The sequence below is a fragment of the Oncorhynchus gorbuscha genome, linkage group LG10 (assembly GCF_021184085.1).
Source record: "Oncorhynchus gorbuscha isolate QuinsamMale2020 ecotype Even-year linkage group LG10, OgorEven_v1.0, whole genome shotgun sequence".
NCBI lineage: Eukaryota > Metazoa > Chordata > Actinopteri > Salmoniformes > Salmonidae > Oncorhynchus > Oncorhynchus gorbuscha.
In genome coordinates, this window is record NC_060182.1 from 72,938,079 (window position 1) to 72,959,387 (window position 21,309).

At 51.3% G+C, this 21,309-nt stretch overlaps 1 protein-coding gene across 4 annotated transcripts in view; it reads left to right on the plus strand.

Moving 5' to 3' along the window:
- Positions 1-21,309, plus strand: part of mnat1 (MNAT1 component of CDK activating kinase) — a 90,349-nt gene that overhangs the window by 52,133 nt on the left and 16,907 nt on the right. The window lies entirely within an intron of this gene.

Sequence of the window (21,309 nt, forward strand, 5' to 3'; positions counted from 1 at the left end):
ACAACTCTTGACAAATGCACACCTGTTAATTGAAATGCATTCCAGGTGACTACCTCATGAAGCTGGTTGAGAGAATGCAAAGGATTGCTATTTTGAAGAATCTCAAATATATACTTATATTTTCATTTGTTTAACACTTTTTGGAGGGATTTCTACATGATTCCATATGTGTTATTTCATAGTTTTGATGTCTTCACTGTTATTCTACAACATAAGAAGAACCCTTGTTTGAGTAGGTGTGTCCAAACTTTTGACTGGTACTGTGTATGTTTTAGAAATGAAAACACTGTGTCTCGTCCCCCCATTTCAAGGTGTCATATTTTTATTAAAAAATAGTGGATTCGTTATTTTCAGTCACACTCGTTGCTGACCGGTGTATAAAATCGAGCACACAGCCATGCAATCGCCATAGACAAACATTGGCAGTAGAGTGGCCTTTACTCAAGAGCTCAGTGACTTTCAACGTGGCACCGTCATGGGATGCCAACTTTCGGCTGTCTGGGTGGCTGGTCTCAGACGATCCCACAGGTGACTGGGGAGCCTGGCCTTACCAATCAGAATGAGTTGTGGAGGTCCTGGGCTATCGGGGTTACACATGGCCTGCGGTTGTGAGGCTGGTTGTACAAACTGATGACAAATTCTCTAAAATTACATTGGAGCTTGCTTATGGTAGAGAAATTGACATTAAATTGTCTAGCAAATGCTCTGGTGAACATTCCTGCAGTCAGCATTCCAATTGCACGCTTCTTTCAACTTCAGACGTGTTGAGGAAGCGTGTCACGTTATTTACCATTACATTTTTATTGCGCAGAACATAATCTGAAATGGAACCAAAAACAAACTGTAAATCCAACAAGTTTGTAGAGTCAGAAGCTTTAAGTAGTCATTGCTTGCTAGGAATATGGGACCAAATACTAAACATCTGACTACTTGAATACACATATACTGAGTGTACAAAACCATTGACACCTTACTAATATTGAGTTGCACCTCACTTTGCCCTCAGAACTGTCTCAATTTGTCAGGGCATGGAGTCTACAAGGTGTCAAGTGTTTTACAAGGATGCAGGCCCATGTTGATTCCAATGCTTCCCACAGTTGTCAAGTTGGTAGGATGTCCTTTGGATGGTGGACCATTCTTTATAGACACGGGAAACTGTTGAGTGTGAGAAACCCAGCCGCGTTGCAGTTCTTGACACAAACCGGTGTGCCTGACACCTACTACCATACCCTGTTCGAAGGCACTTACATTTTTTGCATTTCCTGTTCGCCCTCTGAATGGTACTCACACAATCTGTCTCAATTAATTCAATTAAGGGCTTTATTGGCATGGGAAACATATGCTAAAATTGCCAAAGCAAGTGAAGTAGATAATAAACAAAAATTAACAGTAAACATTACACTCAGACATTCCAAAAGAGTAAAGACATTCAAAATGTCATTATGTCTATATACAGTGTTGTAACGATGTACAAAAGGTAAAATAAATAAACCAAAATATAGGTTGTATTTACAATAGTGTTTGTCACTGGTTTCCCTTTCCTTGTGGCAACAGGTCTCAAATCTTGCTGCTGCGATGGCACACTGTTATTTCACCCAGTATATATGGGAGTTTATCAAAATAGTTTATTTCCCAGTTTGTGGATCTGTGTAATCTGAGGGAAATATGTGTCACTATGGTCATATAGGTTAGGAAGTGCAGCTCAGTTTCCACCTCATTTTGTGGGCTGTGTGCACATAGGCTGACCTGGCTCTCAAGAGAAGACCGGCTATGTCGGTCTTTCTCAATAGCAAGGCTATGTACATAGTCAAAACTTTCTTAAGTTTGGGTCAGTCACAGTGGTCAGGTATCCTGCCACTGTGTACTCTCTGTTTAAAGCCAAATAGCGTTATAGTTTGCTCTGTTTTCTTGTTAATTCTTTCCAATGTGTCAAGTATTTCTCTCTTTGTTTTCTCATGATTTGTTTGGCCTAATTGTGTTGCTTTCCTGGGGCTCTGTGGGGTTTGTTTGTTTGTTTGAACAGAGCCCCAGGACTAGCTTGCTTAGTGGACTCTTCTCCAGGTTCATCTCTCTGTAGGTGATTGCTTTGTTATGGAAGGTTTGGGAGAATCTTCCTTTTTTAGGTAGTTGTAGAATTTAACGTCTCTTTTCTGGATTTTGATAATTAGCGTGTATCTGCCTAATTCTGCTCTGCATGCATTATTTGGTGTTTTACGTTGTACACAGAATATATTTTTGTGGAATTCTACATGCAAAGTTTCAATTTTGTGTTTGTCCAATTTTGTGAATTCTTGGTTGGTGAGCAGACCCCAGACCTCACAACCATAATGGGCGATGGGTTCTGTAACTGATTCAAGTATTTTTAGCCAGATCCTAATTGGTATGTCATATTTTATGTTCCTTTTGATGGCATACAAGGCCCTTGTCTCTCAGCTCATTCACAGCTTTGTGGAAGTTACCTGTGGTGCTGATGTTTAGGCCGAGGTATGTATAGTTTTTTGTGTGTGCTCTAGAGCAACGGTGTCTAGATGGTATTTGTGGTTCTGGCAACTGGACCTTTTTTGGATCATCATTGTTTTTGTCTTACTGATATTTACTGTCAAGGCCCAGGTCTGACAATCTGTGCAGAAGATCTAGGTGCTGCTATAGGCCCTCCTTGCTTGGGGACAGAAGCACCAGATCAGCAAACAGTAGACATTTGACTTCAGAATCTAGTAGGGTGAGGCTGGATGCTGCAGAATGTTCTTGTGCCCTCGCCAATTTGTTGATATATATATATATGTTGAAGAGGGTGGGGCTTAAGCTGTATCCCTGTCTCACCCCACGATGCCAGAGCTGAGGATGATATTAGTTTAAGTATAGCCAATTTAAATTGGCCTTTTTGGTTTGGAGGGTTTGTATTTTGTCCTGTAGTTCACTCAATGTAACTGGAGAATCCAGTGGGTTCTGGTAGTCTTTAATAGTTAAATCTAAGATGTGTATTTGATCATGTATATGGTTTTTCTGTTCTTTGTTATAGGGCCAAAAAGATTGGAGAAGTGGTTTACCCATACATCTCCGTTTTAGATAACTCTGTGTTGTTATCCAATTTTCCCAGAAGTGGTTAGTGTATGGTTTCTTCAATTACACTGAGCTGATTTCTGAGGTGCTGTTATTTATTTTTCCGTCGTGCATTTCTGTATTGTTTTTGTGATTAATTTTAGTGAAGGTGTGGACTAAGGTTTTCTAGGTCTCTGTTTTTGGTTGGATAGGTTTCTCAATGTCGTTCTTAGGTTTTTGCATTCTTCATCAAACCATTTTTTAAAAATTTCACCTTTATTTAACCAGGGAGGCCAGTTGAGAACAAGTTCTCATTTACAACTGTGACCTGGCCAAGATGGAGCAAAGCATTGCGACACAAACAACAGAGTTACACATTTAATAAACAAACGTACAGTCAATAACACAATAGAAAAATCTATATACATTGTGTGCAAATGTAGTAAGATTAGGGAGGTAAGGCAATAACTAGGCAATAGTTGCGAAATTTAATTAGAATTTAGCATTAATACTGGGGTGATAGATGTGCAGAAGATGCTGTGCAAGAAGAGATACAGGGGTGCAAAAAAATAAATAACACTATGGGGATGAGGGAGTTGGGTGGGCTATTTACAGATAGGCTGTGTACAGGTGCAATGATCGGTAAGCTGCTCTGACAGCTGACGCTTAAAGTTAGTGAGGGAGATATAAGTCTCTAGCTTCAGTGATTTTTGTAATTCGTTCCAGTCATTGACAGCAGAGAACTATAAGGAAAGGCAGCCAAAGGAAGAGCTGGCTTTGGGGATGACCAGTGAAATATACCTCCTGGAGCGTGTGTTATGGGTGCGTGTTGCTATTGTGACCAGTGAGCTGAGATTAGGCGGGGCTTTACCAAGCAAAGACTTGTAGATGACCTGGAGCCAGTAGGTTTGGCAACGAATATGAAGCCAACGAGAGCATACAGGTCGCAGTGCTGGGTAGTGTATGGGGCTTTGGTAACAACGGATGGCACTGTGGTAGACACCATCCAATTGCCTGAGTAGAGTGTTGGAGGCTATTTTGTAAATGACATCGCCAAAGTCAAGGATCGGTAGGACAGTCAGTTTTACGAGGGTATGTTCAGAAGCCTAAGTGAAGGAGGCTTTGTTGTGAAATAAAAAGCTGATTCTAGATTTAATTTTGGATTGGAGATGCTTAATGTGAGTCTGGAAGGAGAGTTTACAGTCTAACCAGATGCCTAGGTATTTGTTGTCCACATATTCAATAAGAACTAGCCAAGATAGCAGTAGACAAGGCATATTGACATTAGAGAGGCATAAAGCAATCACAGGCCAGGAGAGCTATGGAAACAGGTATATAGCAATGTATGTGCAGAGTGGGTTGGTTAGGACATACACAACCTGAGTTCGAGGCTTTGGCTGACAGGTAAACAATATGAGGTACTGTGTTATTGAATAGAGCAGCAATAGGTGAGTCAAGGTGCTGTTCGGTAGTCACTACTACGCTAGGCGAACAGGGGACTCAGCATTCAGAAGGCTAGTGGGCCGGGGCTAGCAAATGGTTCATTTGGCAACAGCGTAACAGAATAGCCTGTTGAGACCACATCTGGTGATCACGTCGGCAGTCCAGTCGTGATAAAGGGTCCAGGCCAATTGGCAAACAAGGTATTGTAGACCTAGAATTAGCTGGTATGTGGGCCAAGCTCGAGGCTGGAGTTGTGGATGTGGCTGGTGGTACTGTGGTCTGGATGTAGGTCCTCTCAGAGTGGGTCCTCTATGTGTAGGTCCGGGGGGGGGGGGCTGGGTCGTCCCGCAGGTCTGGGAGTGTCTTGCTGGTCTGTGCGGTGTGTCTATTGATCTGTTGCTCCTGGTTGAAGTGTTGGGGCTGTCCTTTTAGGTTGAAGGTGGGCACTGCTGCCTTGTATAGGTGGACCTGGTCATAAAGACTGTTCAAGTCCAGAGTGGAGTGGTGGGCCAGGTAAACATTTGGTTTTGAGACACAGTCATGGGAAATACTTGCGTTTGCCCGCTCTATGGTAGGCTTAAAAATCTGTCTTTAACCTGTCTCCTCCCCTTCATCTACACTGATTGAAGTGTATTTAACAAGTGACATCCAATAAGTGATCATAGCTTTCACATGGATTCACCTGGTTAGTCTGTCATGGAAAGAGCAGGTGTTCTTAATTTTTTTGTGTACTCAGAGAAATTGAATTTGTCCAAGTACTTATGACACCTTCATATGGACTAGATACAGTTGCCAAATACATTTAAACTCAGTTTTTCACTATTCCTGACATTTAATCCTAGTAAAGATTCCGTGTCTTAGGTCAGTACGGATCACCACTTTATTTTAAGGATGTGAAATGTCAGAATAATAATAATAACAATTTATTTAAACTTTTATTTCTTTCATCACATTCCTAGTGGGTCAGAAGTTTACAAACACTCAATTAGTATTTGGTAGCATTGCCTTTAAATTGTTTAACTTGGGTCAAACGTTTTGGGTAGCCTTCCACAAATTGGGTGAATTTTGTCTCATTCCTCTTGACAGAGCTGGTGTAACTGAGTCAGGTTAGTAGGCCTCCTTGCTTACACAGGCCTTTTCAGTTCTGCCCACAATTTCTATGGGATTGAGGTCAGGGCTTTGTGATGGCCACTCCAATACCTTGACTTTGTTGTCCTTAAGCCATTTTGCAACAACTTTGGAAGTATGCTTGGGGTCGTTGTCCATTTAGAAGACCCATTTGCAACCAAGCTTTAACTTACTGACTGATGTCTTGACATGTTGCTTCATTATATCCACATAATTTCTCCATCATGAAGCCATCTATTTTGTGAAGTGCACCAGTCCTGTTTTACTGTGGATATACAGTGCCTTGCGAAAGTATTCGGCCCCCTTGAACTTTGCAGCCTTTTGCCACATTTCAGGCTTCAAACAAAGATATAAAACTGTATTTTTTTGTGTGAATAATCAACATCAAGTGGGACACAATCATGAAGTGGAACGACATTTATTGGATATTTCAAACTTTAACAAATCAAAAACTGAAAAATTGGGCATGCGAAATTATTCAGCCCCCTTAAGTTAATACTTTGTAGCGCCACCTTTTGCTGCGATTACAGCTGTAAGTCGCTTGGGGTATGTCTCTATCAGTTTTGCACATCGAGAGACTGAATTTTTTTCCCATTCCTCCTTGCAAAACAGCTCGAGCTCAGTGAGGTTGGATGGAGAGCATTTGAACAGCAGTTTTCAGTTCTTTCCACAGATTCTCGATTGGATTCAGGTCTGGACTTTGACTTGGCCATTCTAACACCTGGATATGTTTATTTTTGAACCATTCCATTGTAGATTTTGCTTTATGTTTTGGATCATTGTCTTGTTGGAAGACAAATCTCCGTCCCAGTCTCAGGTCTTTTGCAGACTCCATCAGGTTTTCTTCCAGAATGGTCCTGTATTTGGCTCCATCCATCTTCCCATCAATTTTAACCATCTTCCCTGTCCCTGCTGAAGAAAAGCAGGCCCAAACCATGATGCTGCCACCACCATATTTGACAGTGGGGATGGTGTGTTCAGGGTGATGTGCTGTGTTGCTTTTACGCCAAACATAACGTTTTGCATTGCAGTGGTCTGACCTGAGCCCTAGGACCATGCCCCATGACTACCTGACATGATGACTCCTTGCTGTCCCCAGTCCACCTGGCCATGCTGCTGCTCCAGTTTCAACTCCAGAAGAGGACTGGCCACCCCACATAGCCTGGTTCCTCTCTAGGTTTCTTTCTAGGTTTTGGCCTTTCTAGGGAGTTTTTCCTAGCCACCGTGCTTCTACACCTGCATTGCTTGCTGTTTGGGGTTTTAGGCTGGGTTTCTGTACAGCACTTTGAGATATCAGCTGATGTACGAAGGGCTATATAAATAAAATTTGATTTGATTTGCATTGTTGCCAAAAAGTTCAATTTTGGTTTCATCTGACCAGAGCACCTTCTTCCACATGTTTGTGTCTCCCAGGTGGCTTGTGGCAAACTTTAAACGACACTTTTTATGGATATATTCTTGCCACTCTTCCATAAAGGCCAGATTTGTGCAATATACGACTGATTGTTGTCCTATGGACAGAGTCTCCCACCTCAGGTGTAGATCTCTGCAGTTCATCCAGAGTGATCATGGGCCTCTTGGCTGCATCTCTGATCAGTCTTCTCCTTGTATGAGCTGAAAGTTTAGAGGGACGGCCAGGTCTTGGTAGATTTGCAGTGGTCTGATACTACTTCCATTTCTATATTATCGCTTGCACAGTGCTCCTTTGGATGTTTAAAGCTTGGGAAATCTTTTTGTATCCAAATCCGTCTTTAAACTTCTTCACAACAGTATCTCGGACCTGCCTGGCGTGTTCCTTGTTCTTCATGATGCTCTCTGCGCTTTTAACGGACCTCTGAGACTATCACAGTGCAGGTGCATTTATACGGAGACTTGATTACACACAGGTGGATTGTATTTATCATCATTAGTCATTTAGGTCAACATTGGATCATTCAGAGATCCTCACTGAACTTCTGGATTGAGTTTGCTGCACTGAAAGTAAAGGGGCTGAATAATTTTGCACGCCCAATTTTTCAGTTTTTGATTTGTTAAAAAAGTTTGAAATATCCAATGAATGTTGTTCCACTTCATGATTGTGTCCCACTTGTTGTTGATTCTTCACAGAAAAATACAGTTTTATATCTTTGTTTGAAGCCTGAAATGTGGCAAAAGGTCGCAAAGTTCAAGGGGACCGAATACTTTCGCATGGCACTGTAGATGCTTTTGTATCCGTTTCCTTAAGCATCTTCACAAAGTCCTTTGCTGTTCTGGGATTGATTTGCACTTTTCACCAAAGTACGTTCATCTCTAGGAGACAGACCGCGTCTCCTTCCTGAGCGGTATGACATCTGCTTGGTCCCATGCATACTTGTGTACTATTGTTTGTACAGTTGAATGTGGTACCTTCAGGCATTTGGAAATTGCTCCCAAGGATGTACCAGGCTTGTGGAGGTCTACAATTATTTTCTGATGTCTTGGCTGATTACTTTAGATTTTCCCATGATGTCAAGCAAAGAGGCACTGAGTTTGAAGGTTGACCTTGAAATACAAGTACAGGTACACCTCCAATTGACTCAAATTATGTCAATTAGCCTACCAAAAGCTTCTAAAGCCATGACATAATTTCCCAAGCTGTTTAAAGGCACAGTCAACTTAGTGTATGTAAACTTATGACCCACTGGAATAGTGATTTAAGTGAAATAAGCTGTCTAAACAGTTGTTGGAAAAATGACTTGTGTCATGCACAATGTACATTTTTTACATATCCTAACCGACTTGTCAAAACTATAGTTTGTTAACAAGAAATTTGTGTCTGGGTTGAAAGACAAGTTTTAATGACTCCGACCTAAGTGTATGTAAACTTCCGACTTCAACTCTACTGAAAGTGCTTTCATTTCTAAATGGCAAAACAGATGTGTATGAAAATACCCTCAAATAAAATTACATTTTGTACTGTCGCCTCACATTTAACGTTTGATCTCAAATCCAAAATCCTGGACTTATGGAGTGTATCTACCTCATATTACCATCATTCAGCAGAGATTACATTTCATGTGGCCTCCAGATGATAGTCTTGCAAGGAACAATTTCAGACCCTTGTGAGGGATGATTATCTTGCCGTTTCCATTGAGTTTTTAAATTCTATTATTTTAGTGATGCACCGATATGACATTTTTGGCCGATTCTGATATTTTCCTTACAAAAAAAAGTGGCCTTTTTAAGCTTTCTAGTACAGTTAAATAATTAACACATGGACGCAGCGGTCTAAGGCACTGCATCTCAGTGCAAGAGGCGTCACTTCAGTCTGGTACGAATCCAGGCTGTATCACATCCGACCTTGATTGGTAGTCCCATAGGGTGGTGCACAATTGGCCCAGCGTTGTCCGTGCCGTCATTGTAAATAATAATTTGTTCTTAACTGACTTGCCTAGTTAAATAAAGGTTACACACACACCACACTGACCAAAAGTTATTTCAGGCTGGTTGTATTGGTGATAGTTGGGTACCAAGATAAAGCTAGCTACCCCAGACGTTGTGGTCAAACAAATGATGCTTTATTACCAACGTGGTATTGTAAACACATCGTTCGTGGCCGGTGTTTGCTTGTTTGCAGTCTTTAAAAACAATTCTTTTTACAGCTTTGACAGTGCTACTGTATCTTTTTTTGACACGCAAAGACACAAATGGCGTTCCATAGTATTTATGTCGTGAAGCTAATAGCAGTGATGCTATTACTGTGTAACTCTGGTAGGAGTAGCTGAAAAATAGCACACTTGGTCGTGTGTAGCGGTGCTTGACCAGTCTGTGAAAGCCAACATCACGCACGATAGAGAACGGATGATTTGTCAAGGGCAATGAATTCCATTGTCTTGGCGTTAATGGATTCCGCCTTTTGAGTTGTCTCACTGAAATGTTCTTACTCTTTCAAATGACTGCTCGACTTGTCGACTTGTTGAACTTGTGGACTAGGTTAGGAATGCTTTATTGCAAGTGTAGCGCAACATTTTACTTGGCGTGATGTTATGTACGCACGTTGTTGGCATTTTTAGCTAATATCGGCCGATTCCGATATGGTCAACGATATATCGTGAATCCCTATTTTATATGTAATAAAAATGCCCTATTGATTTTAAGTTCCTCAATCATTTCACATTTCCCTAATGAAGTGCTGAGCCACCTAATTGAAGTGAAACCTTCCTTAAAGGATTACAGGAGGCTTTAGTAGAATAACGGGGACTTTTTTTACACTACCGTTCAAAACTTTGCAGTACTTAGAAATGTCCTTGTTTTTGAAAGAAAATCACTTTTTTCTTAATTTTGTCTATTTTAAAATAACATCAAATTGATCAGAAATACAGTGTAGATATTGCTAATGTTGTAAATGACTATTCTAGCTGGAACCTAGAATGCCAGCATCCCGGAGTCACCTCTTCACTGTTGACGTTGAGACGGGTGTTTTGTGGTTACTATTTAATGAAGCTGCCAGTTGAGGACTTGAGGCGTCTGTTTCTCAAACTAGACACTAATGTACTTGTCCTCTTGCTCCGTTGTGCACCGGGGCCTCCCACTCTTTCTATTCTGGTTTAGGCCAGTAGTAGTACACAGCGTTGTACGAGATCTTCAGTTTCTTGGCATTTTCTCGTGTGGAATGGCCTTCATTTCTCAACATGAATAGACTGATGAGCCTGTAATCAAACCCAGAAATGCTGATGCTCCAGAGACTCAACTAGTCTAAAGAAGGCCAGTTTTATTGCTTCTTTAAATTCAGCACAACAGTTTTCAGCTGTGCTAACATAATTGTAAAAGGGCTTTCTAATAATCAATTAGCCTTTTTAAAATGATCAACTTGGATTAGCTAACACAACGTGCCATTGGAACACAGGAGTGAGGGTTGCTGATATACGGTCTCTGTACGCCTATGTAGATATCCCATTAAAAATCATCAATTTCCAGCTACAATTGCCATTTACAACATTAACAATGTCTACACTGTATTTCTGATCATTTTGATGTTATTTTAAATGGACAAAACTGTGCTTTTCTTTCAAAAACAAGGACATTTCTAAGTGACCCCAAACTTTTGAACGGTAGTGTACAATATATATGCAGTGTAATGCTGAGGTTTTTGTTCTTTTGGCCAGGCTGATCAATATGCAGATGAAACACACCATTAAGAGGGGGGTGTCTGGTGTCAGCAGTTCAGGGGTCCTGCAGGACCAAGGCTGGTGGGGAAGGGCTCTGCCACTGAGATAAATGAGGCTCCTCTCAATGAGGAACCCCAGTCCCTCTGGCGCAGGCAGCCATACAGACTACTGTAGCCCAGTTTGACAAATAAACCACAACTCCCATGATGCAGTGGGCTCTGTTAGCTTGAGCTGGAATGCTGCTGATACTTCTGCATTGTTGGCAGTTTTGTGATTCAGCTAAGTTCAGAGTTTATGCGCCGTGCATGGACACACACACACACACACACACACACACACACACACACACACACACACACACACACACACACACACACACACACACGCCAAAGTCTGACAGACACACCAAAAACTTGCATAGTGACACACACACGTACACGTCCTAGTCTGCATTTCTGGCCACAACAGATATGGTTGAAAGGAGTGTGGAGAACAGTGGGAGTTTATGGAGAGGTTTGAAGGGAGTTCTCCAGTGCAGCGTTGGGCCAGAGCGTCAGTCTTTTGACCTACAATTTGAAGGGGATATGAATAGGGAAGGAGGGACTGTCCTAGGGTGTTATCTTTAACAGGGCTGTTCCTCTTGGTCAGGGCCCATGGTGACAGCATTTACATTTACATTTAAGTAATTTAGCAGACGCTCTTATCCAGAGCGACTTACAAATTGGTGCATTCACCTTATGACATCCAGTGGAACAGTCACTTTACAATAGTGCATCTAAATCTTAAAGGGGGGGTGAGAGGGATTACTTATCCTATCCTAGGTATTCCTTAAAGAGGTGGGGTTTCAGGTGTCTCCGGAAGGTGGTGATTGACTCCGTTGTCCTGGCGTCGTGAGGGAGTTTGTTCCACCATTGGGGGGCCAGAGCAGCGAACAGTTTTGACTGGGCTGAGCGGGAGCTGTACTTCCTCAGTGGTAGGGAGGCGAGCAGGCCAGAGGTGGATGACTGCTGCTAATTTGTCTAGGACAGGGGAATTTTGGGGGGGACAGGAGATTTGGGCGATTAGCCATGCACACCCCTTGTAGCCTCTAGGGCACGGCTCTGCACAGTATGTCCTACACCCACTTGAGGACTGAGTGCGCTCTCTCGCTCTGTCTGCCGCTCGCTCGCTCTCGCTCTGTCTGCCGCTCGCTCGCTCTCGCTCTGTCTGTCTGCCGCTCGCTCGCTCTCGCTCTGTCTGCCGCTCGCTCGCTCTGTCTGCCGCTCGCTCGCTCTCGCTCTGTCTGCCGCTCGCTCGCTCTCGCTCTGTCTGCCGCTCGCTCGCTCTCGCTCTGTCTGCCGCTCGCTCGCTCTCGCTCTGTCTGCCGCTCGCTCGCTCTCGCTCTGTCTGCCGCTCGCTCGCTCTCGCTCTGTCTGCCGCTCGCTCGCTCTCGCTCTGTCTGCCGCTCGCTCGCTCTCGCTCTGTCTGCCGCTCGCTCGCTCTCGCTCTGTCTGCCGCTCGCTCGCTCTCGCTCTGTCTGCCGCTCGCTCGCTCTCGCTCTGTCTGCCGCTCGCTCCCTCTCGCTCTGTCTGTCGCGCTCGCTCAGTCTGTCGCGCTCGCTCAGTCTGTCGCGCTCGCTCTGTCTGTCGCGCTCGCTCTGTCTGTCGCGCTCGCTCTGTCTGTCGCGTTCGCTCTGTCTGTCGCGTTCGCTCTGTCTGTCGCGCTCGCTCTGTCTGTCGCGCTCGCTCTGTCTGTCGCGCTCGCTCTGTCTGTCTGCCGCTCGCTCGCTCTCGCTCTGTCTGTCGCGCTCGCTCTGTCTGTCGCGCTCGCTCTGTCTGTCGCGCTCGCTCTGTCTGTCGCGCTCGCTCTGTCTGTCGCGCTCGCTCTGTCTGTCGCGCTCGCTCTGTCTGTCTGTCGCGCTCGCTCTCGCTCTGTCTGTCTGTCGCGCTCGCTCTCGCTCTGTCTGTCTGTCGCGCTCGCTCTCGCTCTGTCTGTCTGTCGCGCTCGCTCTCGCTCTGTCTGTCTGTCGCGCTCGCTCTCGCTCTGTCTGTCTGTCGCGCTCGCTCTCGCTCTGTCTGTCTGTCGCGCTCGCTCTCGCTCTGTCTGTCTGTCGCGCTCGCTCTCGCTCTGTCTGTCTGTCGCGCTCGCTCTCGCTCTGTCTGTCTGTCGCGCTCGCTCTCGCTCTGTCTGTCTGTCGCGCTCGCTCTCGCTCTGTCTGTCTGTCGCGCTCGCTCTCGCTCTGTCTGTCTGTCGCGCTCGCTCTCGCTCTGTCTGTCTGTCGCGCTCGCTCTCGCTCTGTCTGTCTGTCGCGCTCGCTCTCGCTCTGTCTGTCGCGCTCGCTCGCTCGCTCTCGCTCTGTCTGTCGCGCTCGCTCGCTCTCGCTCTGTCTGTCGCGCTCGCTCGCTCTCGCTCTGTCTGTCGCGCTCGCTCGCTCTCGCTCTGTCTGTCGCGCTCGCTCGCTCTCGCTCTGTCTGTCGCGCACGCTCGCTCTCGCTCTGTCTGTCGCGCTCGCTCGCTCTCGCTCTGTCTGTCGCTCTCGCTCGCTCTCGCTCTGTCTGTCGCGCTCGCTCGCTCTCGCTCTGTCTGTCGCGCTCGCTCGCTCTCGCTCTGTCTGTCGCTCGCTCGCTCTCGCTCTGTCTGTCGCTCTCGCTCGCTCTCGCTCTGTCTGTCGCTCTCGCTCGCTCTCGCTCTGTCTGTCGCTCTCGCTCGCTCTCGCTCTGTCTGTCGCTCTCGCTCGCTCTCGCTCTGTCTGTCGCTCTCGCTCGCTCTCGCTCTCTGTCGCGCTCGCTCGCTCTCGCTCTGTCTGTCGCTCTCGCTCTCGCTCTGTCTGTCGCTCTCGCTCTCGCTCTGTCTGTCGCTCTCGCTCTCGCTCTGTCTGTCGCGCTCGCTCTCGCTCTGTCTGTCGCTCTCGCTCTGTCTGTCGCTCGCTCTCGCTCTGTCTGTCGCTCTCGCTCTGTCTGTCGCTCTCGCTCTGTCTGTCGCGCTCGCTCTCGCTCTGTCTGTCGCTCTCGCTCTGTCTGTCGCTCTCGCTCTCGCTCTGTCTGTCGCTCTCGCTCTGTCTGTCGCGCTCGCTCTCGCTCTGTCTGTCGCGCTCGCTCTCGCTCTGTCTGTCGCTCTCGCTCTGTCTGTCTGTCGCTCTCGCTCTGTCTGTCGCTCTCGCTCTGTCTGTCGCTCTCGCTCTGTCTGTCGCTCTCGCTCTGTCTGTCGCTCTCGCTCTCGCTCTGTCTGTCGCGCTTGCTCTCGCTCTGTCTGTCGCGCTCGCTCGCTCTCGCTCTGTCTGTCGCTCGCTCGCTCTCGCTCTGTCTGTCGCGCTCGCTCGCTCTCGCTCTGTCTGTCGCGCTCGCTCGCTCTCGCTCTGTCTGTCGCGCTCGCTCGCTCTCGCTCTGTCTGTCGCGCTCGCTCGCTCTCGCTCTGTCTGTCGCGCTCGCTCGCTCTCGCTCTGTCTGTCGCTCTCGCTCGCTCTGTCTGTCGCTCTCGCTCGCTCTCGCTCTGTCTGTCGCTCGCTCGCTCTCGCTCTGTCTGTCGCGCTCGCTCGCTCTCGCTCTGTCTGTCGCTCTCGCTCGCTCTCGCTCTGTCTGTCGCTCGCTCGCTCTCGCTCTGTCTGTCGCGCTCGCTCGCTCTCGCTCTGTCTGTCGCTCGCTCGCTCTCGCTCTCTGTCTGTCGCTCGCTCGCTCTCGCTCTGTCTGTCGCTCTCGCTCGCTCTCGCTCTGTCTGTCGCGCTCGCTCGCTCTCGCTCTGTCTGTCGCGCTCGCTCTGTCTGCGCTCTCGCTCTGTCTGTCGCGCTCTGCTGTCGCTCTCGCTCTGTCTGTCGCTCGTCTGTCGCTCTCGCTCTGTCTGTCGCTCGCTCTCGCTCTGTCTCGCTCTCGCTCTGTCTGTCGCTCTCGCTCGCTCTCGCTCTGTCTGTCTGCGCTCGCTCGCTCTCGCTCTGTCTGTCGCTCTCGCTCGCTCTCGCTCTGTCTGTCGCGCTCGCTCGCTCTCGCTCTGTCTGTCGCTCGCTCGCTCTCGCTCTGTCTGTCGCGCTCGCTCGCTCTCGCTCTGTCTGTCGCGCTCGCTCGCTCTCGCTCTGTCTGTCTGTCGCGCTCGCTCGCTCTCGCTCTGTCTGTCGCGCTCGCTCGCTCTCGCTCTGTCTGTCGCGCTCGCTCGCTCTCGCTCTGTCTGTCGCGCTCGCTCGCTCTCGCTCTGTCTGTCGCGCTCGCTCGCTCTCGCTCTGTCTGTCGCTCGCTCGCTCTCGCTCTGTCTGTCGCGCTCGCTCGCTCTCGCTCTGTCTGTCGCGCTCGCTCGCTCTGTCTGTCGCGCTCGCTCGCTCTGTCTGTCGCTCGCTCGCTCGCTCTCTGTCGCTCGCTCGCTCTCTGTCGCGCTCGCTCGCTCTCTGTCGCTCGCTCGCTCTCTCTGTCGCGCTCGCTCGCTCTCTGTCGCGCTCGCTCGCTCTCTGCTCGTCTGTCGCTCGCTCTCTCTGTCTGCGCTCGCTCGCTCTCTGTCTGTCGCTCGCTCGCTCTCGCTCTCTGTCGCGCTCGCTCGCTCTGTCTGTCGCTCGCTCGCTCTCGCTCTCTGTCGCTCTCGCTCTGTCTGTCTCGCTCTCTCGCTCTCTGTCGCGCTCGCTCGTTCTCGCTCTGTCTGTCGCGCTCGCTCGTTCTCGCTCTGTCTGTCTGCTCGCTCGTTCTCGCTCTGTCTGTCGCGCTCGCTCGTTCTCGCTCTGTCTGTCGCGCTCGCTCGTTCTCGCTCTGTCTGTCGCGCTCGCTCGTTCTCGCTCTGTCTGTCGCGCTCGCTCGTTCTCGCTCTGTCTGTCGCGCTCGCTCGTTCTCGCTCTGTCTGTCGCGCTCGCTCGTTCTCTCTCTGTCTGTCGCGCTCGCTCGCTCGTTCTCTCTCTGTCTGTCGCGCTCGCTCGTTCTCTCTCTGTCTGTCGCGCTCGCTCGTTCTCTCTCTGTCTGTCGCGCTCGCTCGCTCGCTCTGTCTGTCTCGCTCGCTCTGTCTGTCGCGCTCGCTCTGTCTGTCGCGCTCGCTCTGTCTGTCGCGCTCGCTCTCGCTCTGTCGCGCTCGCTCGCTCTGTCTGTCTGTCGCGCTCGCTCGCTCTAGCTCTGTCTGTCTGTCGCGCTCGCTCTGTCTGTCTGTCGCGCTCGCTCTCGCTCTGTCTGTCTGTCGCGCTCGCTCGCTCTCGCTCTGTCTGTCTGTCGCGCTCGCTCTCGCTCTGTCTGTCACGCTCGCTCTCGCTCTGTCTGTCTGTCGCGCTCGCTCTGTCTGTCTGTCGCGCTCGCTCTGTCTGTCTGTCGCGCTCGCTCTGTCTGTCTGTCGCGCTCGCTCTCTGTCTGTCTGTCGCGCTCGCTCGCTCTCTGTCTGTCTGTCGCGCTCGCTCGCTCTCGCTCTGTCTGTCGCTCGCTCGCTCTCGCTCTGTCTGTCGCGCTCGCTCGCTCTCGCTCTGTCTGTCGCGCTCGCTCGCTCTCGCTCTGTCTGTCGCGCTCGCTCGCTCTCGCTCTGTCTGTCGCGCTCGCTCTGTCTGTCGCGCTCGCTCTGTCTGTCGCGCTCGCTCTCGCTCTGTATGTCGCTCTCGCTCTGTCTGTCGCGCACGCTCGCTCTCGCTCTGTCTGTCGCGCTCGCTCGCTCTCGCTCTGTCTGTCGCGCTCGCTCGCTCTCGCTCTGTCTGTCGCGCTCGCTCGCTCTCGCTCTGTCTGTCGCTCGCTCGCTCTCGCTCTGTCTGTCGCGCTCGCTCGCTCTCGCTCTGTCTGTCGCTCTCGCTCGCTCTGTCTGTCGCTCTCGCTCGCTCTCGCTCTGTCTGTCGCGCTCGCTCGCTCTCGCTCTGTCTGTCGCGCTCGCTCTCGCTCTGTCTGTCGCGCTCGCTCGCTCTCGCTCTGTCTGTCGCTCTCGCTCTGTCTGTCGCGCTCGCTCGCTCTCGCTCTGTCTGTCGCTCTCGCTCTGTCTGTCGCTCTCGCTCTGTCTGTCGCTCTCGCTCTGTCTGTCGCTCGCTCGCTCTCGCTCTGTCTGTCGCTCTCGCTCTGTCTGTCGCGCTCGCTCGCTCTCGCTCTGTCTGTCGCTCTCGCTCTGTCTGTCGCGCTCGCTCGCTCTCGCTCTGTCTGTCGCTCTCGCTCTGTCTGTCGCGCTCGCTCGCTCTCGCTCTGTCTGTCGCTCTCGCTCTGTCTGTCGCTCTCGCTCTGTCTGTCGCTCTCGCTCTGTCTGTCGCTCTCGCTCTGTCTGTCGCTCTCGCTCTGTCTGTCGCTCTCGCTCGCTCTCGCTCTGTCTGCGCTCGCTCGCTCTCGCTCTGTCTGCTCTCGCTCGCTCGCTCTCGCTCTGTCTGTCGCTCTCGCTCGCTCTCGCTCTGTCTGTCGCTCGCTCTCGCTCTGTCTGTCGCTCGCTCGCTCTCGCTCTGTCTGTCGCTCTCGCTCTGTCTGTCGCTCGCTCGCTCTCGCTCTGTCTGTCGCTCTCGCTCTGTCTGTCGCTCTCGCTCTGTCTGTCGCTCGCTCGCTCTCGCTCTGTCTGTCGCTCTCGCTCTGTCTGTCGCGCTCGCTCGCTCTCGCTCTGTCTGTCGCTCTCGCTCTGTCTGTCGCGCTCGCTCGCTCTCGCTCTGTCTGTCGCTCTCGCTCTGTCTGTCGCTCGCTCGCTTTCGCTCTGTCTGTCGCTCTCGCTCTGTCTGTCGCGCTCGCTCTCGCTCTGTCTGTCGCTCTCGCTCTGTCTGTCGCTCTCGCTCTGTCTGTCGCTCTCGCTCTGTCTGTCGCTCTCGCTCTGTCTGTCGCTCTCGCTCTGTCTGTCGCGCTCGCTCGCTCTCGCTCTGTCTGTCGCGCTCGCTCGCTCTCGCTCTGTCTGTCGCGCTCGCTCGCTCTCGCTCTGTCTGTCGCGCTCGCTCGCTCTCGCTCTGTCTGTCGCTCGCTCGCTCTCGCTCTGTCTGTCGCTCGCTCGCTCTCGCTCTCGCTCTGTCTGTCTGCGCTCGCTCGCTCTCGCTCTGTCTGTCGCTCGCTCGCTCTCGCTCTGTCTGTCGCGCTCGCTCGCTCTCGCTCTGTCTGTCGCGCTCGCTCGCTCTCGCTCTGTCTGTCGCTCGCTCGCTCTCGCTCTGTCTCTGTCGCTCGCTCGCTCGCTCTCGCTCTGTCTGTCGCGCTCGCTCGCTCTCGCTCTGTCTGTCGCGCTCGCTCGCTCTCGCTCTGTCTGTCGCGCTCGCTCGCTCTCGCTCTGTCTGTCGCGCTCGCTCGCTCTCGCTCTGTCTGTCGCTCGCTCGCTCTCGCTCTGTCTGTCGCTCGCTCGCTCTCGCTCTGTCTGTCGCGCTCGCTCGCTCTCGCTCTGTCTGTCGCGCTCGCTCGCTCTCGCTCTGTCTGTCGCTCGCTCGCTCTCTCGCTCTGTCTGTCGCTCGCTCGCTCTCGCTCTGTCTGTCGCGCTCGCTCGCTCTCGCTCTGTCTGTCGCGCTCGCTCGCTCTCGCTCTGTCTGTCGCTCGCTCGCTCGCTCGCTCTGTCTGTCTGTCGCGCTCGCTCGCTCTCGCTCTGTCTGTCGCTCTCTCGCTCGCTCTCGCTCTGTCTGTCGCGCTCGCTCGCTCTCGCTCTGTCTGTCGCGCTCGCTCGCTCTCGCTCTGTCTGTCGCTCGCTCGCTCTCGCTCTGTCTGTCTGTCGCTCGCTCGCTCTCGCTCTGTCTGTCGCTCTGCTCGCTCGCTCTCGCTCTGTCTGTCGCTCGCTCGCTCTCTCGCTCTGTCTGTCGCGCTCGCTCGCTCTCGCTCTGTCTGTCGCGCTCGCTCGCTCTCGCTCTGTCTGTCGCTCGCTCGCTCTCGCTCTGTCTGTCGCTCGCTCGCTCTGTCTGTCGCGCTCGCTCGTCGCGCTCGCTCGCTCTGTCTGCGCGCTCGCTCTCTCTGTCGCTCGCTCTCTGTCGCTCGCTCGCTCTCTGTCGCGCTCGCTCGCTCTCTGTCGCTCGCTCGCTCTCTGTCGCTCGCTCGCTCTCTGCTCTGTCGCGCTCGCTCGCTCTCTGTCGCGCTCGCTCGCTCTCTGTCGCGCTCGCTCGCTCTCTGTCGCGCTCGCTCGCTCTCTGTCGCGCTCGCTCGCTCTCTGTCGCGCTCGCTCTCGCTCTCTGTCGCTCGCTCTCGCTCGCTCTCTCTGTCGCGCTCGCTCGCTCTCGCTCTCTGTCGCGCTCGCTCGCTCTCGCTCTCTGTCGCGCTCGCTCGCTCTCGCTCTCTGTCGCGCTCGCTCGCTCTCGCTCTGTCTGTCGCGCTCGCTCGTTCTCGCTCTGTCTGTCGCGCTCGCTCGTTCTCGCTCTGTCTGTCGCGCTCGCTCGTTCTCGCTCTGTCTGTCGCGCTCGCTCTCTCTGTCTGTCGCGCTCGCTCGTTCTCGCTCTGTCTGTCGCGCTCGCTCGTTCTCGCTCTGTCTGTCGCGCTCGCTCGTTCTCGCTCTGTCTGTCGCGCTCGCTCGTTCTCGCTCTGTCTGTCGCGCTCGCTCGTTCTCGCTCTGTCTGTCGCGCTCGCTCGCTCGTTCTCTCTCTGTCTGTCGCACTCGCTCGTTCTCTCTCTGTCTGTCGCGCTCGCTCGCTCGTTCTCTCTCTGTCTGTCGCGCTCGCTCGTTCGTTCTCTCTCTGTCTGTCGCGCTCGCTCGTTCTCTCTGTCTGTCGCGCTCGCTCGTTCTCTCTCTGTCGCGCTCGCTCGCTCGCTCTGTCTGTCTCGCTCGCTCGCTCGCTCTGTCTGTCGCGCTCGCTCTCGCTCTGTCCGCTCGCTCGCTCTGTCTGTCTGTCGCGCTCGCTCGCTCTAGCTCTGTCTGTCTGTCGCGCTCGCTCTGTCTGTCTGTCGCGCTCGCTCGCTCTCGCTCTGTCTGTCACGCTCGCTCGCTCTCGCTCTGTCTGTCTGTCGCGCTCGCTCTGTCTGTCTGTCGCGCTCGCTCTGTCTGTCTGTCGCGCTCGCTCTGTCTGTCTGTCGCGCTCGCTCTCTGTCTGTCTGTCGCGCTCGCTCGCTCTCTGTCTGTCTGTCGCTCGCTCTGTCTGTCTGTCGCTCTCTGTCTGTCTGTCGCGCTCGCTCGCTCTGTCTGTCGCGCTCGCTCGCTCTGTCTGTCGCGCTCGCTCGCTCTCGCTATGTCTGTCTGTCGCTCGCTCGCTCGCTCTCGCTCTGTCTGTCTGTCGCGCTCGCTTGCTCTGTCTGTCACGCTCGCTTGCTCTGTCTGTCGCGCTCGCTCTGTCTGTCGCGCTCGCTCGCTCTGTCTGTCGCGCTCGCTCGCTCTGTCTGTCGCGCTCGCTCTGTCTGTCGCGCTCGTTCGCTCTGTCGCTCTCGCTCTGTCTGTCGCTCTCTGTCGCGCCCGCTCGCTCGCTCTCGCTTTGTCTGTCGCTCTGTCTGTCGCTCTCGCTCTGTCTGTCGCTCTCGCTCACTCTCGCTCTGTCTGTCACTCTTGCTCTCTGTCGCTCTCGCGCTCTGTCTGTCAGTCTCTCTTGCTGGTGCGTGCCCTGTTGGTCTCTCGGCGCTCTCTCGCACCCAGTACCTGAATAAATATGGGCTGAGCTCTTATTAAAGGCAGCTGCTACACTAATGGGGGAGAGCGAAGGCTGCATGTTCAGGCAACCGGGGCCCCTGAAAGTGTCCATTCAGCTTCCACCCCCCCAACACACATACAATCTCAGAAACGCACTCCGAATGTGCATGTCTGTGTGTGATTTAAAAACCACAGAAGAGAGGAGGCCCCCTATAGTGTGAAGACATTTTATGAAAAGGAAGCATCACACATTCTGTTTCACTGATTGGCACATGCATTAATTTATTCCGCACCGAAAATACCTTTTGCTGTGCATTACCATAACAGATTATAATGTGAATTCTCCTACGCTGATCTGGACCACTGAAGGTGTGGTTTACTGTAGTCTTAGAACTGAGGGTGTTCAGGGCAGGTGTGGCTGGGTCAATACTGGCCTCTCCTGGCACGCCAAGCCGCCTCAGCCCAGGCTGACTTCCAGTGATATGGTTGGGAACTGATTACTGAGGTTTCACTACTTGACTCCACACACCACAGAGTGATGCCATTGTACTATCTGTGCTTCTGCTGCCTGTGGATGAAAAGAGAACCTGAATGATGGTACATTTTGTATATTATGAACATATGTTACTGTTTTGGAAGTCATGTACGGTTTGTGTGTTTGTTAGAGAAGGTTTGTTTTGGTCTTGTTGTGTGTCTTTGAGAAATGGAAAGATGGATCATGTTTATGTATGCTTGTCTTTGATGTGTCTGTCTGTGTCTTCTGTGTCTGTGTGTGTGTGTGTCTGTGTGTGTGTGTGTGTGTGTGTGTGTGTGTGTGTGTGTGTCTGTCTGTGTCTGTGTGTGTGTGTGTGTGTGTGTGTGTGTCTGTGTGTGTGTGTGTGTGTGTGTGTGTGTGTGTGTGTGTGTGTGTGTGTGTGTGTGTGTCTGTGTGTGTGTGTGTGTGTGTGTGTGTGTGTGTGTGTGTGTGTGTGTGTGTGTGTGTGTGTGTGTGTGTGTGTGTGTGTGTGTGTGTGTGTGTGTGTGTGTGTGTGTGTGTGTGTGTGTGTGTGTGTGTGTCTGTGTGTCTGTGTGTCTGTGTGTCTGTGTGTCTGTCTGTCTGTCTGTCTGTCTGTCTGTCTGTCTGTCTGTCTGTCTGTCTGTCTGTGGTGCACTTCCTAAGCTCTGACTGTGTAGGCGATGACAG